The sequence below is a fragment of the Mastomys coucha genome, unplaced genomic scaffold (genome assembly GCF_008632895.1).
Source record: "Mastomys coucha isolate ucsf_1 unplaced genomic scaffold, UCSF_Mcou_1 pScaffold12, whole genome shotgun sequence".
In the NCBI taxonomy this organism is placed as follows: domain Eukaryota; kingdom Metazoa; phylum Chordata; class Mammalia; order Rodentia; family Muridae; genus Mastomys; species Mastomys coucha.
In genome coordinates, this window is record NW_022196894.1 from 62558067 (window position 1) to 62565018 (window position 6952).

The window sequence follows — 6952 nt, forward strand, 5'->3', positions numbered from 1 at the left end:
GTCACCACAGAATACCTAACTTACCAATACAGACATTAGCTGGAATTTCCTTTGGTCCTGATATCTATCAAGTACACATACAAGGAATATGTTAGGACTCACTTTTTTATAATCAAAGTAAGCACATAGTGTTGTATTAGATCTCTTTCAATATATTATTGAGTCTAGTCAAGATCTTTTAACACTAAAGTATTCTCAAATAATGACTATACCCGCCAACATGTCTATTGATTTATATATTTGAAATCTTGTACTGGAAATACAATCTGTTCAGAAACACATTCATGTGCATTGAAAGCATACTCAACTAAAGTCTTTGTCTAAATTAAAGATGGTTTATGTATCTAACCATTCTAGTGGGGAAAGGAAAAAGTTTATTTCAACGGATTTTGCATGCCTACTACTTTCCCCAACTTACTTACACATTCCTCGTGTATGGAAATTTGCCCCAGTAACTTTTTAGTTTTTGTCCAATGTGTCTAAAATGTCAACCCCAGAAAAAAAGTGAATTTTAGGGAAGACAGGTTGAGAACAGACAATTTCAATTTCTTCTGAAGAAAGATTTTTTCTAGAGATTGGCACAGCAAAATTCTACCTCAGGGATGGTTACATTGAAATATCTACCCAGGGAAGGAAAAATAATAAAGCAACTATGCATGGGAAACCAGAAACCCAGAGAAAATCAAGAGGTTTCTAAAATAAAAGCAGAGAAGGTAAGTCAGAAGTGATGTTTCTTTGCCTAATGCAGTGCACAACTTTAATTTTTCCAGCTCTAGAAGTTTTAAGCAAATTGGAAGAGACTCTGTAGCTTAAATGTTTAAATATAGTTAAGTTTAGAAAACCTAATATTTTTTCATTGTTTATGAAAAAAGTGACCACACAGCTTTATCTTATCAATACTGATTATTTGAAGACATATGAAGATGCATTCATTGCCTTTGAAATAAGGCAATTTTATTAACTCTATCCCTTCAATTTTATTCAGCTAAGAGCCAGTTGCTTGGGCAGGTGAGATGGCTCAGTAGGTGAAGATTCTTAATGCCAAGTCTGTTCACCTGAGTCTGATCTCCAGAGTCTATATGGTTGAAGGAGAGACCCAACTCCTGTAAACTGACTTCTACTTGTATTCTCTGGCATACAAGTACATGCACACACATGTACACATGAAATAAATAAAAAGATGTAATTTAAAAATTGAGCCAGTTGTTTTAGTAACATTGTGCTTTGCATTGATAGAAAATTTGAAATTAATATCCTGCCTAGTTTTCCAAAACAGAAATCACTTAGTTAATAATAATTTTAAAGCCATTAGCCAAAATTATTGAGAAAAAGTCTATTAACATTGTGCCAAAGGTTAATCTTTTACACTTTCAGCATTTGATAGTTTGACATTGCACAACTTTAAATCACTTGATACTTATGTCTACCTACTACCAAAACATAATCTATATTTCATCAGATAGCACAATCACTAAAATGTCATATTTTGTTTTCATAGAGCCCATAGTTTTCAGAGTTTCAAAGTTTTCTATTTCATATAATGAATCAAATTTTGTTCAGGTTTTATATAAATAACTCAGCATACAATGTCTCAGCAATGTTCATGCGGCTTTTAGAAGGTTCCTTTTTCTTCAGCTCTTTCTGTGCCTCTGCAGATCTTCCTGTAGCATTTTGAGCTCCCAATTTAATTTTATTTGCATTTGCCTCTCAACTGTTCCACACAAGGCATCTTGTTCACTTCCTGCAGGACACAATTTGGTTATTATTGTGCAGCACAATATAGTGTTTACTCACTCCATTAAACATTTGCGGTGTTTAATAACACTAGGGAGGATTTTATAAATAATGGATGAGCATTCAGAATGATTATCTGCTCCATGTTGAACATTTTTTCAAAAAAGACTAAAACTCAATTTGCTTTTGTAGGAGTTTTGTATTCCCTCTAACCCCAATGTAATGAGCTTATTAGTGGCCACGAACCATCATGTAACCACAAGTTACTTAGGGGAGCCTGAAAGTAAGACCTTGCCACTCTATTACATTTCACTTTGTCAGGCTTGTGTCTCTGACTATTGTGAATTTATGTAGAAGGAAGTGTATCCAAAGTTGAGATGCACTTACATAGTTTTACTAATTGTAGCCATTTTAAGCTGAAGCTAAGAGAAATAACTGAAGGTCACTTGAGAACAACTCTGCCTGGGTTACAAATTGGAAGAAATGGCAAATGATTTGGAAGCACTTTTTAAAGAAAATCTCTAATAACGCTTCTTGTAGCTTCACTAAATTGTAAAGATCATCTGCTGTGCTAATAATAGTGGTAAATACAGTGTGTGGGTGGTTAATGTTAGATCACTCAAATACCCTTTAGAAAGCTTCAAGAAAGAAAAGCCTAGAAGGCATGGATGAAAAGGAACGCTGTGTAATTGTTGTTAGGCTAATGGAGATGCTGGTTTGAATCTTTACTCTTGGATGCTAAATGACTGTCATAGAAGCAATTACATTTTGTTCCTTCATGGTGCTTGTTTCTCTTCCTAAAATAATCGTGTCCATTGCACAGCTGGGATTGGGATGATAACCCAGTTTCAAGTGCTTGGGGCTCACTTGAAAACCCCAAAGATACTTGAATCACAGAAACAAAGGCACAGGCAAGGGCACTGAAGAACCTATGAGCGTGTAAGCTTATTTAAATACATATGAATGTATATGAACTTTACAGTGTTATACAGGTACTAAGTATATCACAAAAGGTAAAAAGAAGCACCAAATACTATACATTTAAATCATCTTTTATCAGGGCAATGATTTGCTTTGGACTCACTCATCTGATTAATCAAAAAAATATATATGCTTCTCTCAAACCCATTCAATAATGTTATTCAGGGCAATAAGTATTACCATTGCTACTGTACCTAGGTTATATCTCATATAAATTATGACAATAAAACAGGATTGACCACAAATGAATTCTGTATAGTATATATATTTTCTTTTATTTATACAATATATTTATATATGTGTGTATATGGATATGATACTTGAGATTACTAATTTGATATTATTCAATTTTAAGTCTGATGTATTGTTTTAATATGGAGGCAAGTTTGAAGTTCAGGTATAGGAATAGGTTCTATGAGAGTTCACAGAAGAAACCCTGAGACTACTTGACTTTAGACTTAGAGACCCATCTGTTTAAGCCACCAGTCATACCCATTGGTACTAGGTATTGAGATCCCTGGGAAATGAATATATCATCTCAGTACAAAGGCTGAGACACAGAAAGGTCATAGTTTTGAGCCCAGTCTGAGCTACATAGTGAGACTAGCTTGATCTGGACAGGAAGAGGCTGTATAAAAAGGATTTTTAACATAACTAAAAAAAATTAAAAAGGAGATAAACTTTATTTGCAAGTTTATTTTTTGCATTGAGATGATATATTGTTTTATACTGAGATGATATGCTCATTCCTAGTACCAATGGGTGTTACTGGTGGCTTAAACAGATGGGTCTATAAGTCTGAAGTCAGGTAGTTTAGGGCTGGTTTCTTCTGTGAACTCTCATCTTGGTTTTTAGATGGCCATTTCTTCTAGTATCTCCACACTGCATGTGTCTGTCTCTCCATAATTTCCTCCTTTCATAAATCCCCAAATCAGATTGGATTAGGACTACATTATTGAATGCATTCTAAGTTATTATCTTTCTAAAGAGCCCATTTCCCAAAACACTCACATTCTGAGGTTTTAGAGGTTAGGGACTGAAATCATAACTATTGTGAGGGAACACAGTTCAGCCTGTAACAGATGAGAACACCTTTGAGCATATACAATTATCTGTCATTTAAAAATGTATAGGAAAAAATGGCTACCTTCTCCACATAGAATACATATTTTCATCAGAAAAGATCACAGGGAATCCTTCAAGTTTATATAGATATTATCAATTGTAAAACAAAATTGACATCTTTCTAAATGAAAACTTCCTCACATAAATGCACATCAACTATTTCAGTCAAATGTTATTTTCTGTCTTATCTTTCCTGCCTAGAAGAGATGTTTTTCAGTCAATCCTCTATATTATGACAATTGAAGGTTTTTTGATGTTTATTTCTGATTGTGTTAGCATATGTTGTGTTATATAAAAGGTCAACAATCCCATGTAAATAAATAAGTTAAAATAATAGCAAGGCATCTTCAATAAGAGAATATTAATGATAGTTTAACTAACATGATTCACATGTTGTTGTAATAAACACAAGCTTTCTTGACTTTACAATAATAAGCATGATAGAAAAAATGGATCATCTCAAGATATTGGTGCACAGAACTGAGATAAGGAAATCTCCCTGGGTCATTCTTATAAACGAGAAGTTGAATAACCTTCCTTTTATTTGGAAGTTAAACATATGGTAAAACCCATACTGTATGCATATTTCACAACATATAAATATAGTATATATCAGTTTTATTCATCAGAAAACAACCATCTTTTAAATGTATTCTTTAATTAATTTTACATCATATTAAAAAATAAAGGACAAGCCAGGCAGTGGTGGCGCATGCCTTCAATCTTAGCACTTGGGAGGAAGAGGCAGGCATATTTCTGAGTTCGAGCCCAGCCTGGTCTACAGAGTGAATTCCAGGACAGCTAGGGCTATATAGAGAAACCCTGTCTCGAAAAAAATAAACAAAAAAAACAAGAACAACAAAAAAAGGACAGTATAATCTCCAATAAAAAGTACCAACATAATTACAGTTCCGATAATTACTTATACCAGCACAGTCATAGTTCTATAAAACCTTAATGCTTCATTTAGTATGTCTTCTCAATGAATTCCAGGCTATCCTCAAATTGTAGCACTATTTCTACTTTCGAGACAAGGTCTCAGTGCATTGTTCAAACTCATGGGCTCCAGTGATCCACCTGTCTCAGCCTCTCTAGTAACTTAATGGATTAGATGCATGCCTAGCCCCACCCTCAGCTTATGACATCACACTTTCTGCATTCTGGGCCATTTTAGGCTAACATTTTTCTAATTGCCTTGCCTGTGTACATTGTTTCCTCACTGTACTCTACATTTTTTAACATTGTCTCTCTACTCTGCATGGTCAACAATCCACTGAAAACCGTGTCAGATCTGCCTGATGCCCAGATCCAGAATCTCACAATGCATGCTTTAGCAGAATTGCTTTTGCAGAAAAAATTTCAGCTTTCACTAACAAAGAGAGTTTTGTTCATGCTCTCTGCAGTCAGTTCCACAGCATTAGTGCTTTTGTAACAGCATGGCTTCTTTAGCATACTGTCTGTAATATTCTTCTAATTTATTAGCAGTCCACAATTCTTCTATTCAAATATAAATTCCATTATTCTTATTGTTTAGCTAAATTCTAGCTTGGGTCAATTATGACTATAGCTTGTATGAACAATTTTTGAACTTTCTTTTATATAAACATTTTCTCTTAAACTCCCTCCCTCTGTCTTCCCGTCTTTCTGTCTTTTTAGACATAAGCATTCTGGGTCATAAGCTAAGCTTGTTTTTAGTTTTTGTAGACCCTTGAATAAAGCGTTCTCAATGGCAAAACCTATTTCTACTCCCTGAAGCAATGTGCATACATTAGAGTTACTCTCATCTCAATATCAACAGATCCACAGAAGCCCATTCCTAGGTTTACATATGTGATACTTAAATTCATGCAAGATTTGGCACATGAAGGGCTAATAAATATTTTCTGCACACAGAAATAGTGAATCCATTTCAGGTATTTGTCTTATTTCAATTAAGCCACTTGTTTTCTTTTCTTTTCTTCCTTTTTTTTTTTTTTTGTGTGTGTCTTTATAAACACTGAGCTTGTGGGGAAACATGTGGCAAAAACTTTTAGTAATATGGTAAGATAATACAGAATGATTCTTTTCTTTGTACAGGTGACAAAAGGAATTGTTTTACTAAACAACTGTTAAGATGCCCATGAACTAAAATACTTCTCATTTTTTTTTCAAAAACGACATTCCTTTACAGTATCCTACATGCATTTAATACTTTCTGGTCACATTTACACCCCTCATCCCCTTCTTGTTCCCCTCCCACTCCTGTGAACTATTTCTCCTGCACTAAGTCTCTACCCCACTTTCACATCTTTTAATTTATTTATTAATTTTAAATTTCAACAGATGCTCTACTCCTGGTCCCCCCTCCCACAGCTCATCATTCCATTCCACCTCCCCTTTGCCTCTGAGAAAGTGCTCCAACCCCCACCAGAACTCCCCATTTTGGGGGGCCTCAAGTCTCTCAAGAATTAGGAGCATACTCTCCCACTGAGGCTATATATGTGCCAGGGGACTCAGTCTCTGAGCTCCCTGGGGTTTTGGTTAGTTAGGACTGCTGGTCTCCCTATGGGGTTGTCAATACCTTCAGCTTCTTCAATCCTTCCCTTAATTAAACCATAGGAGTCTCCAACTTCAATCCAATGGTTGGATGAAAGTATCTGCATCTGTCTCAGTCAGCTGCAGGTAAGGCCTCTCAAAAAAACAAATAACCAGCCCCTGCACCCAGCCTTACCCCTGCACCCAGCCTTTCTGGTTTGTCTTCTACATCTGAAGTTTATACAAAACTACACTAAGGAAAGGCTCTTTGGTTACTCTGCCCCACAACACCCAGAGGAAGCTCCACTCCCAGGTGCACTGACATACCCAGGATCAGAGAATAGACCTTGGCCTCAAACTCTGAAACCAGTCCCACAACACCCAGAGGAAGCTCCAATCCCAGGCGCTCTGACACACCCGGGACCAGAAGTGAGTAGGAACCAACATCTGTTCCAACACTTGGAGTAACTGGGACCAGCGGACCTAGGCACTTAGGAACTCTGCCAGCCTAGTGACCCGGGTTTCTTCCGGGTCTGTCTGGGTTAGTGTTCTGAGCAGACCTTTGGCACAAGCTCTGCAGCCAGTCCCACAACACACA

At 36.1% G+C, this 6952-nt stretch overlaps 1 pseudogene; it reads left to right on the forward strand.

The window, feature by feature from the left end:
• The first annotated feature begins 656 nt into the window (after positions 1-656).
• The window catches only part of LOC116083509, a 26985-nt pseudogene continuing 20689 nt past the window's right edge, over positions 657-6952 (forward strand).